Raw genomic sequence first — 13,034 nt, forward strand, 5'->3', positions numbered from 1 at the left:
CATGAAAGTGTTTGTCATTATTAGGCAAGAGGGGATAGCTGACTTTTTCCAATATCCATTTGGTTTTCTTTTTAACTAGCCAATCACTGACATCTAGATTCACTTGGATTAGCAAATATTCATTCAAAGGACCCCTCTAGGTGCCAACAACCAGAAACCGAAAGATGAATAAAAGCTCCCCCTCAGGGGGCAAACTCAGTAATCACTAGAGTTATCAGCTACACATCTGGTGGACCTGGGGTCCTTCCCTTGTATGGAAATAAGCCCACGCACCCACATCTCCATACGCTATCACTGTATTTGAGCATCTCTTCCGTGAAAGTTGTGGTTTTCCTATTATGCTATGGTATGTTTAAGTGGTTGGAAGGCTGAAATGGTAAGGCCACGTGTGATTGTAAGGGAAGCATTTCTTATTGAAGAGGTGGGCCACAGGACAGGTGCATATGCTATGAAGATGGTAAAGAGGATTCAACCTCTCTCAAGGTTTAGACCTGTGCCGGCCAATAGAAGTATGATGCCAGGCAGGAATGTGGGCCATAGATGCAATTTTAAATATGCTATAGTTAAAAAAGTAAAAGAAACAGGTGACATTAATTTCAATAATGTGTTTTATTTAAGTTTACATATATTTTAGATATTTCAACATATGAGAAATATAAAAAGTATTAATGAATTTTTTTTTTTAATTATGATAGGCAGAATAGCTCCCATATCCTAATCCCTGGAACCTGTGAATATGTTACATTACCATGGCAAATGGGACTTTGCAGAGGTAATTAAGCTTATAGACCTTCAAATAGGGAGATTATCCAGGATTGTCTGGATGGACCCAAACTAATCAGATGAGTTTTTAAAAAGCAGACAAGAGGTGAAAAAAGAAGTCAGAGAAATTTAAAACATGAGAAGGATTCAACATGCTGTGGCTGGTTTAAGGGTGGAAGAACCAATATGATGACAAGGAATGCAGGTAGCCTTCAGGATCTGAAAGAGGCTTCCTTCTGATAGCCAGGAAAGAAATGAGACCTGCCCTATAACAATAAGGAACTGAATGTGGCCAACCACATGAATGATTCCGGAAGCAGATTCATCTCCAGAGCTCCAGAGAAGAATATAGCCCAACCGATATTTTGATTTTGGCCTTCTGAGACTCTAGACAGAGGGATCAGCTGAGCCATGCCGCACAACTTTGGGACCACGGAAATGTGACATAATAAGTGGGTGTTTTATAAGCCACTTCGTTTATGGTGATTTTTTACAGCAGCAGTGGAAAACTCATACACATACTAAATCTCGAAATCTGGTATGTATTTTACACTTACAGTCCATCTCAATATGGATTGGCCATATTTCAACTATTCAGTGTGGTGACTGGCCAGTGTGGTGAGTGGCTGCCATATTGGACAGTGTTAAGTCTAGACCAAGAGAAATCAAGATATCTAAGAAGAGCTAGGTTTGTAATCTAGATATAGCATCACTGTGTGGAGAAAGAAAAGGAGCAAGGAAGGGAGGAACTTAGCAAGATCTCTCTTGAGTCCCCATCCTTGGCCCATGGGAATGAGGTGTTCTTAGAGAAAACAGGTTACATTTTACAAGTCAGATTGTCCAAATTCATTGTACTTGGATAAATTTGCTTTATTAGTAGAGACTGTTAATAAAGTCTTTTTTGAATATTTCATCTCTGTCTCAGTTAAGTTTTGGAGCAATGAAGAGGAGTTGTTGCCTCCATTTGAATTCATGCTTAAGGCAGAGCATCAGTCATTTAATTCCAGTAGTAGGGGTGGGGAAGGGCAGGTAAGAGTAACTGTAAAAGGTCTCCAGAAGAATTATGTGGATTGATTTAGCATGCCTAGGAAGGTTGTTCCTCCCTACCGAGAAATTGCTTTTCAATATCAAACTTCTGAGGATCTACATTTTGTTCTCATTAAGAAGGGCAGCATGTTTTCCAATTCTAATTGCATTCCATGTTTAATTTTCTTTCTTTTTTTTTTTTAACGTTTATTTATTTTTGAGACAGAGAGAGACAGAGCATGAACGGGGGAGGAGCAGAGAGAGGGAGACACAGAATCGGAAGCAGGCTCCAGGCTCTGAGCCATCAGCCCAGAGCCCGATGCGGGGGGGCTCGAACTCACGGACCGCGAGATCGTGACCTGAGCCGAAGTCAGACGCCTAACCGACTGAGCCACCCAGGCGCCCCTCCATGTTTAATTTTCTAAAAGCAGCTTTTATCACCTTCACTGACAGGTAAGCATGTAAAACGTAGAGCAGAAACTCTAGTATGAAATCTAGACCAGAAACTAACCAATGTGATCTGGGACCATTTTAGGAAGGTTTTGCTAAGGAGTTATATAGACCTAGACTGGTTTTAAAGAAAAAAAAAAAATGGAGCCTAGAACAGAAGGGAGAAGAGGGAGGGCTTTCTGGGCTGTGAGGAGCAATGGGGACAGCCCTGCACAGACAGGAAAGTGACTGGGTGGATGGACTAGTGAAAACGTCCCTTGACTACAGTGAAAAGCTTTTGTAAGGCGAGTCGTAGTTGGTGTTAGAGATGGCAAAGTGGATAAGCTCTCGATCTGCACTGTTCAATATGGTAGCTGTTAGCCACATGCGGCTCTGAAGCACTTGAAATGTGGCTGGACTGATTGGAGACACACTATAAGTGGAAAATACGCATTGGATTTCAAACCCTCGGGGGGAAAAAAAGCCCTGTAAAATAGTTTACTGAAAATGTTATAGTAATTGTGGAAGTAATCATATTTTGGATACTTTGGGTTACCCAAAATATATTCTTAAAATTATTTTTGCCTTCTTAAAAGTTTTTCTTCAAGCGTTTTGTTTACATTTTTTTAGATGTTTATTTATTTTTGAGAGAGAGAGACAGAATGTGAGTGGGGGAGGGGCAGAGGGAGAGGAGACACAGAATCCCAAGTAGGCTTCAGGCTCTGAGCTGCCAGCACTGAACCTGATGAGGGGCTTGAACATTACACCAACAAACAATTCCCAGACACCAGCCGGGGATCCTACAACCCAGCTCAACTCTGGCACTATCTACTCAAAGGTAGCATCAGATTCCACAGGTGAAGGGCTCAGTCCCACAATTCTGGCTTGCTCCCCACCTGCTTCAGATGCCAGTCGCAAGCCCAGATTGTTACCTGTGCTTGACGGGCTGTAGATCAGAGGTCCCCCGCTTTCCCTTTCTTGGATTTGATTAATTTGTTAGGGTGTCTCACAGAATTCAGGAAACCCATTAACTCACGAGATTACTGATTGCAAGGGACATTGAAAGATACAAATCAATAGCGAGATGAAGAAATACGTATGAAGTCCCGAGCAAAGGAGCTTCTGTCCCTGTAGAGTTTGGAACCTGGTAGGGTCACACATTCTGGTTCTCCTACCTGAGAGTTCTCTGAACCCTCTCCCTTTGGGTTTTTATGATGGCTTTATTACATATGCATTTATTACACAGGTGTGATTGATGAAATCCTTGGCCAGTGGTGACTGATTCAACGTCCAGTCCCTCTCCCTTCCCTGGAAATCATCCAGTGGGACTGAAAGTTCTCCTGCAACCAAGGTCTATTCATAGGTGTTTTCCAAAGTCATCTCCCGAACATAAACACAGTTGTGCTGGAGAGGAGCTTATTATGAATAATAAGACACCCACGTCACCTTCATGGCTCTGAAGGGATTTTATGAACTAAGGACAAGAGACCAAGTATTGTAACAAAAGATGCAGGTCAGGAAATTCCAAGGGTTTTGGGAGCTGTGAGCCAGGAACTGTGGACAAAAACCAAATACATATATGAGAAATGTATTTTGGTCATTTGAATGACCGAATAGGTATTTCTTATAAATCACAGTATCTCAGGCTTGTGTTTCTATCGGCCATTTCTGCTCTAGACCAAGTGCTTCTCATATTTTAATGCATATATGAATCCTCTGGAAATCTGGGTAAAATGCACATTCTGCAGCTCCCAGGTGAACTGCTGGTTTTTGAATCACACTCTGAATATCATGTGTTGATTCACAACCTTGCCTGTAACATAGACTCATTTAGGAACTTCTAAGAATCACAATGGCCAGGTTGCTGTACCCCCAAATCAATTACACAAGAATCTCTGAAGTTGTGACTTGAATGTAAGTATTCGTTACAATTTTCTAGGTGATTTTAAAATACTGCAAATTTGAGAACCATTGCTTTAGGACCTCTTAAGTAGGGGTGAACGTATTTAGAGTTTATTAGAGAAAACAAAAAAGGCTTACATATCCAGTGCGATTAAGGTGTCATTAGTGAATGTTCATGTATTCCTACTGTTGCAGGATTTTGTTACCTCAATACCGAAGGTTTATTGTCTTGCTACTTCAAAGAATGAAGAGGTGGGCACTAAAATGAGCAGCAAGGAAGTTTATTAGAGTATAAGATCAGAAGGTAAAAATTCTATGGAGCTCTCTTTACAGAGAGGGGGCGTTCGAAAGTGAATGCCTGCCAGCTATAGGCCAGGGCCTTTGTTTTGCACCCCCTCTCCTTCCCCCTGGTTCTTTCTCAGGTTCTACCCTTATTGGCTTGGTAACTCTACATGCCTACTCATTCCTTTTTGATTGGTTCCTTTCCATTGATGGCGTATGGCCATGCCTGTTCCTTGTGGGTAGTATGTTTTTATGGTCTACTTCTTTTTAGTCAGGTCTTTTGTTTGTCAGATTCCTGAGGGAAACCTGGCAGGTAGTAGGCGCTGTATGTCATTCTCAAGAGGAACTTTATGCCTGAGAGAGTTTGCTGGAGGTAGATATTCCCAGAAGAAATCGTTTAAAGTGTGTTTTTCCCTACCCAGGGACCTCAGGTCCTAACCTGTCTCTCTCTGCCTACTGAATCCTATCTTTCCCTATCATACTCAGTCAGTTATTACTTTATGTAAGTCACTGTGACTTATATCCTGTCTTTTAGAAGCTTAGAAACTAGTTTTAGAAATAAGGTACCTGTTGGGGCACCTGGGTGGCTCAGTTGGTTGAGAGACCGACTCTTGGTTTCAGCTCAGGTCATGATCTCATAGTTCAGGTCAGAGTTCAAGCCCCGTGTCAGGCTCTGTGCTAGCAGAACAGAGGTTGCTTGGGATTCTCTCTCTCTCTCTCTCTCTCTCTCTCTCTCTCTCTCTGTCCCTCTGTCTCTGCCCCTCCCCCAGTCATGTTGTCTCTGTCTCTCTCAAAATAAACTTTAAAAAAAAAAGAGAGAGAAAGAAGGTACCTGCTTAGCCAACAGCCAAACAACACAGCATAGGTTCAGCATATAGACAATGAGGATTATACGACTCTCCAAAAGGAAGAGTTAATCCCGGAGAGAATACTAATTACATTTTCCTGGGAGAGCTGATGTATAAGAAAGCCCCGATGCAGTAGTCAGTTGTCAAACTTTAGAATACATTAGAGTCATCAGGGGTGAGTAGGACAGGGCCACTTGTGAAGGAACACTGCTGGCTTCACTGCTGCCACACGATGAGGGAATTGTAGCCATTCGTATGTTTCTGTTCTGATAACTCAAGATTCAAAGTCCCCAACGGGAGGCTGACCAGCTGAGCCCAGACCACATGCTCAAGCCTAGACTGCCAGGAGCCACTGGTGGTGCATATTGTGTCACCAGCACTGTACAAAAAGGCACTTTCTACAAACGTAGGAATAAAAATAAAAAATAAAAAAAAAAAGTGGGAATAAAGCTGCAAGGCCACTCAGCCTGCCCCCAAACTCCCACCCCACCCCTTGCCAAAACCACACCAAAGCAAACCGAAACAAAGAAACAACCAACAAAGGAAATAAAATATCGAGTACAGGCAGGATGCCTCCCAAAACTGATATGCATGAGGGGAGACTCGATTTGGGACAAAGAAGCACATTCAAACTTTAGGTACGTAAGTTCAGGATCATAGAGTTTGAGATAATGATGTTCTATTCAATAGAGATGCCCGTTGAATTGGTGTGGGGAATGAGGTAAAGGCTGTCATCTCCTTGGAGAACAAATGTGGGGATCAGGAGGCTGAACGTAGAGGGAGGAGCTACGGAGAGAGACTTTATAACATCTTCATATTTCTGGGACAAATGAAGCAGTGCAAAAGGGATGTTATATCAGCTATTAGCAGGTATTACCCTAGAACCGGTTCAGATTAGAAGAGTTAAATAGGAATTCCTATTGTAGAACTTCTTAGAGCTTTTAGTATGCTAATGGGCATTGTGAGGCTCTAATTATTCTGCACTTGCAAATATTATTTGACTATGGCACTTTCTTGAAGAACTAGTGATATATTGGAGACATTTTGGGAAATCACGGGCTAGAATATTCTGGAACCAGAAGAAGATAGAAAGAGACTTAGACAAATAACCAGTGCGAGAAGCAATAGTCCCAGAATCCAGACAATTCAGACTTCTATTACTCTACTGTAATAGGAGATGGGTTTAATAGTTTGAGGACTAATAATATTGAATTCCACTTTATCCCTGTGTCCCCCAAACGCATAGTGCTTGATACATGGAGTCACAACTCAAGAGAGTGAACAGTGACAAAAGTCCTTTATCAATACGAAGTCACTAGCAATCTCTACAACGACAGTTTCAAAACAATCGTGAGGTAGGCTAAAGAAACACCCACCTGCCAAGGATTTCTCCAATGATTCCTCAAAACTCTCTAGCAGATACTGAATTGTCTACCCCATCATCTGTTTTTCTCCTTTTTTTCCTGGTAATGCAACAAGGGTGACCATATAATTTATCATCCAAACTAGGACACTCAAGAGAGAAAAAGGGGGAGCTATTAATAATTATGCCAGGACAACACACACAAAATAGACTTCCTGGCTAACTAGGACACATGGTCATCCTGAAAATAACTCCTGATTTTTAGCTGTGTACTTACTGTTAGGAATAAAGACTGTGTTGTCCAGCCTCCTTCGTATTTGTGGGTGACCTCACGACTAAAATGGTACCAGATCACAGTGACTAGTTTTTCCCCAAAGTTTAACAAGGGTGTCCATATCTTGACCAATGTGGGTTTTCACTTATCAGGGTACATGACAGAAAATGGTTTTAGAACGCTACACATAGAAGGTGTCTTTGCTGGGTTCCTTTCTCTTCCTGCTGGCTGGAATGTGGTTATTGTGGCAAGAGCTTTAGCAGCCATCTTGGACCATGAGGCAGCATGCTTCTCATATTCTATCATAAGGATGAAAGGAAGCCAAGTCTCTGATGAATATGGAGTGGCCTTCTCAGCCCTGTCTACCTCTGGTCTATTGTGTAAGGAATCAATACACATTTGTCTTGAGTAATCCCATGTTATTTTGGAGTTTTCTGTTACTTGCGGTTCAATCTAATCCCAGTAGATAAAACCTTATACAAATGCTGCCTAAAAACAATGTAATGTGAGCCACAAATGTAAGTCATATACATAACTTAAGTTTTTCCAGCCATTCTAAAAGGTAAAAAGAAACAGGTGAAATTAATGTTAATGATATATTTTATTTAAATTGATGTTTCCAAAATATTATCTTTTCAATATGCAAGCCAATGCAAAAAATATTAATGCAATAGTTTACATGCTTTTGTTTCCTGCCAAATCCTCAAAATCCCATGTGTATTTTACACTTTCAGCATATCTCAATTTAGATTAACCACATTTTAAGTGCTCAATAGCCACATGTGGCTAGTGGCTATCATATTGGACAAGACAATTTTATACCATAAATAACCTCCTCTCACCAATATATTTTCTATCTCTCCCTCTCTTCTTGCTTCTCTTCAATAGGTAAATATGGGTAAATAAAACTTTGTATCTTACATAACAACCACCACAACAAAATCACAACAGTAGAAACTGTCTCATTCTTACTTCCCAGAAGCTATTTATTTCTCTATTGTTTTTCATTCCTTCACAATTCTATTTAATTAAACTTGCAATATCAGGTAACTCTGGTCTTGGAATAATGACACGAGAATGTCCATCAGGATACCACTTGATGCATTGCATCTCTGAGTGATGCTAAACCATCAGCAATCTTATTTTTAGGATGATTCTTCAGCAAATTGAGCTATCAGGAGTTGTTAATATTAGGACCAAAACCCACTGTGTTCTGCCACAAGGAATTTAGCAAATGATTTAAGAGGATCACTTTTAGTAGAATCAAGGTTATTCCTCTAATGGAGGACAATCTCCCTTCCTTTGAGACATATGTTAAAGAGAGGGAGAGAAAGGGAGTTGTTAGAGAAGGCCACTTGGGAGTTGAGCTTACACTGGCCACCCCTTGGGTGGGGTTATGAATGCGTACATTGACTATCATGTGTGGAACAATGGAAAAGTGTCTTCAGCAGGTAGGCTTTATCAAGTGCAGCCTGATCTCACTTATCCAGAGTCCAGTGTTCAAGCATCAGGAATGGTGTCAGATACAAAAGGAAGAAAACAGAACTTGTATCTCACAAAAGAAGTAACTGTGAGTTTTGTGCATTCTGAACATGGTTAAGAAGAGCCAAAGGCATGAAGGTTACAGCAGATGAGCTGTGATCGATTAATTCTCCAACAGGTGGGAAGAAATCTTGTGGCTTGATGATGATGTATATAAAAGGTCAGTCTTTTCAGGTAGAAACCAAGAAGCTCAGATGACATGACAGGGATCCAACTAGATAAGAAATAAGAAAGGCAGAGGGAAAGGGAAAGCAAGCAAAGGGGATTGTACGTGGAACAGTAGTGGTAACAAAGGCAGAAATGGTAGCAAAAGGGGCCGAGAAATACCATCAGCTCTTGTGGACTGTGGAGAAGAATGACGCAGGGGTGAAGTTCAGAGTTAATATCGGTGGTCCAATGGGTGTCAGGGTGCCACGTATAATTAAATCCTCACATACTTAATATTCCTGGAAAAACATCTCTTTTGCTAATTGTAATCATTTAGTTCTTGGTTAATGTACTTGCCTGTGGTTGTCTTAATCTACACCAGAGGTTTGCACTTTTTCAGCTTTATGTGCTTTCCATGACTTAGGTAAAGCGGGTGGGTGCTATGGGTGGTGGTGCCTCGCTGAAGACCTAAACCACGGAGCACGGGCCAAGAAAAATAAAATAAGGGACGAGAGAAAGAAAAAAGACCGTTGTAAACATTTTAGTTATACAGAAGTCATTTATCCAACTTCCTTAACTGTATATGCTCCAGTTAAGAGCGAAGGAGTCAGCCAAAGCACATCAGAAAATGTAGATGGATGATGCCAAGACCACACAGTAACCTTCATGTAATTTACTCGTTGAAAAGTCCCCAGGCCCCAGAAGCATGGCACCACTTTCCCTTCTCTTAACTATGCCAGACATCGCTACTCCCTGTGGGTCCTCATTCCTGCAGAGCCTGGATGTTGCTTCAACCCGGCACTCCAGGCAACTGCTACTGTTCTGTTGGGGTCGGACATGCAGCTTTAATCCCGTTTGTCATCCTTTCCTTATGTTGTTAGGAGAATGTTTTATTCTTATTTCCAAATAAGTCTAACAAGTATGGTTAGTGTTTTCTAGGCTGATCGCAGACTGGAACAGCAAAATACCGAATGGGAGAGCGTATGTAATAAATGGTAGCCAAAGAGGTCACAAGTGACTTTGAGGGAGGGGAGGAAAACTTGTAAAAGCCTATGAACTTTAGCTCAAACCAAAAAGCAGGTGGGCCTGTTCAGCGTCAGGGCGCGCGTATGTGGTGTGGCAGGAAGAGGATGGACTTCGGCATAAAACAGGTTCAGATTCAAGTTACGGGACTTCTGCTGGTAGCTGTGTGATCTTGGGCAGGTTTTTGAGTTCTCTGAGCCCCACTCTTCTCATTTCTAAGATGGAGATGTTAATACTCTACTCTTTATCCAGTTGTTGTGAAGATTAAACATATGTGATGTAACACGTTTGTGAGAAGTACCCCTTTCCTTCCTTTCCTCCTGGAGATGAACAGGCTCATTGGTTATCAATGAATTTTATAAATTCAGATAGTGTTTATGAAACTCATGCTACGTGATGGATTGAATAATCCATACTGCTAGGAACTGTGACATACTGTCACATGAAAATCAGTCCACGCCATCAAGGGACTAAGAGTTCTTTGGGGAGAAAGCCTGTAAAACATAAGTTAGATGGTGGGTAAAGGGACACGAGGAGATACAGGTACAAGTAATTGAGACGGTACTAGAAGCAGCATGGGGTGGGTGACAGTTTATTGGGGGTAGGGATCATATATTTATAGTGATAATAGTCCTGAATCATCAAGGAAATGGAAATTATACTTAACGAAAGATGTTTAAAGAGGCAGGATATGAATAATCCTGTTCTAAAAATGTTCCATTTAAAATGATTAAAGCTAACAAAATAAATGTCCATGGTCTAGTTTGGTGGAAACTTCATTAATTTCTAGTGGAACACATTATTTATTGGTGTGTCAAATAAATGCGGCATTGCTGAAACGGCAGATGAGAAAGTAAAAAAAAAAAAAAAGTGGAAGGAGATGGAGAGGGAGGGGGTCAAGAAAGGGCCAGAAATATTCTGCTACCAGAACCACCTCATGAGCATCAGTCCTTGTAAGCGTAGTCATCCTGCTGTTTCATTTAATCTTTACAGACACCCTGTCCAGCTGGCGAAACAAGTATTGTTCTCTGTTGATGGACAATGAAGTTGAAAATGTTAAAAAGCTATTACATGTCTAAGGTCAAAAAGTTAGTAAGTCACACATCTAGAAAGTAGAATCCACATTCTCTGCTGGAGGCATGCAAAATGTAAAGAAATGAAAGCTACCCACATAAGAATGTGCAGTTCTAAAAAAATTTTCATTTAAAGATATGAAACTTTAAAACCAGGAGGCAAACGTCCAGGAAGTGATCTGAGCCCAGAAATATTCTACATATAAAATCAATACTGAGCGTGATCACTTCACCACACTTTGCTTCCTCGTTGTCTCTTCTTTCCTTCCTCTACTCCTTCCTCCTCCAAACAGGTGAGGGCACATGTGAGAAATACAAGAAGGGCACAGAGGAAAAGAAAAAGAAAATGGGAAGTGATGAGAAGAGAGAAACCATAAGAGAATAGGAGATCAATGTGTAGGGAAATCAGGTTCAGAGTCAAGTTACAGGATTTCTACTGGTAGCCCTGTGATCTTGGGCAGGTTTTTGAGTTATCTGAACCCCACTTTATGAACATATAAGTCTCTGGTAGATTTAAAAATTGGAAATAAGAACAGATTAAACCTTTTGTTCTAAAATTTCTCCTGAAAACAAAACAAAACAAAACAAAACAAAACAAAACAAAACAAAGTGAGATCAGGGAAGTGGTAAATGTGTCGAGGCATTTAGATGATGTCTTTGCTTCCAATAAATGAATAGGCTGTTTGGACAGAACCGGAAGCTTTCCCCATGGTCCCCAAGTTCGGGCGTCAGCTCTAAGGTCTGCCTCTCTCTCTCTATTACTCAAGGGCATCCACTGGCCAGGCACTGGTCCTCCCCACCAAGTCACTGTAAATACCACCGAGGCCTGCTGTTGCTGGAGGGATGTGAATAAAGACCGAACGCTGATCATTCGGCACTTCTCAGGAAACAGCTTGTCTGCAGGGCAAAGTGATCAAGGACGTGGGCAAGGTTCCAACACTAGGGTTATCCCCTACTGCGTACCCTCTTGGGATGCCAGTGTCTGCTCACCTGGGGCACATCTCAGGAGTTACTGTGAAGTTAGAAGCAACAATTCACGTAAAGTACTTAATACAGGGATTGCTCATAGTAAGTTCTCAATAAGCATTAGCTTCTCCAACAAACTGACTTTCCTCCTCTCAAAAGTTAATGCCATTTGTCCCGTGTCAAGTTTCTGTGAGTTCTATGACCTATAATTACCATTTTTTAAAAAAATGATAAATAGGCCTCAGTCAAAACCAGCTGTTCATCATTTCCTATTGTTCGACATGGAAAGTTCTCTCCTAAAATTAAGTGACAAAAATCCGGTGGTGTTTAAAATGGCTATAATTTAAAAATCTTATGTGACTGCGGGCATTTGCCGGCTTCTTCCATCAATTTGAAAAGAATCGCTCATGAATCAACCACTGTAAATTTGTATCATTTACATTTTTATTTCTCTAAACAGTCTCCACAAAATTAAAAAGGACATAATTTTGAAAGTTGGTGCTTATTATTATTTTTATATGCAGTCCCATAAATATGAACAGTTTAAAACCTCATTCATTGGCAATAATGGAGAGAAAAGAGTAAGAAATCTGCCCGAGAAAATATTTGAGAAGAAATGGACTTTTAGTAATCTCGAGGAGAGTTAATATTTTAAGCTAAGATATAAATGGGTATTAACAAGTAATAAAACTAAGTTCATAAAAACCGTACTTTACAAAAGGCCCTGATTGTTTTGTACTGCCTCATAAGTATAAAATTCTTTGGTAACAAATTTAATTACTGGCATCAGAAATAAATGACTCTTGGGGTGCATGGCTGGCTCAGGCGGTAGAGCCTGTGACTCTTGACCTTGGGATGGTAAGTTGGAGCCCTACGTTGGACGTAGAGATTACTTAAAAATAACATATTAAAAAAGAAAAGAAATGACTCTAAAAAAAAAAAAAAACCCTGTGTTTTTCTAGCTTACAAAGAAGGCTCTAAAGAATTTTCAGAAGAAACAGTAGTATTCAAACCCTGCTTCCCCTTGCAGGCTCTGTGATGGTGGGGAAGTTAATGCAGGTCCCCACTTTGTGAAATGAGCATGATTATGAAATTCATCTCACAGGGTTACTGAAAAATTCACACTTTAAGCAGCGTCTGGTACACAGAGAGATCTCAATATATTCCACTATCAGTATAGCTGACCTGGTATTGAAGGAGATTTACCCACCTTACACCTCATGGCAACAAGTTAATCAAGTCCTAACATAGATTATCTGTTAAAGTTCAGTTACAGTGTTATTAGTATTTCAATTCAGAGGTGGCTTTTCTGATACTAGAGTAAGTGTGGAATACTTTCACGGACTTATTCCGACTTCTGACTTATTCTTGTTGTTCAAGTTTTATGGCAGTTGAAA

The sequence above is a fragment of the Panthera uncia genome (genome assembly GCF_023721935.1).
Source record: "Panthera uncia isolate 11264 chromosome B2 unlocalized genomic scaffold, Puncia_PCG_1.0 HiC_scaffold_24, whole genome shotgun sequence".
Classification (NCBI taxonomy): Eukaryota; Metazoa; Chordata; class Mammalia; order Carnivora; family Felidae; genus Panthera; species Panthera uncia.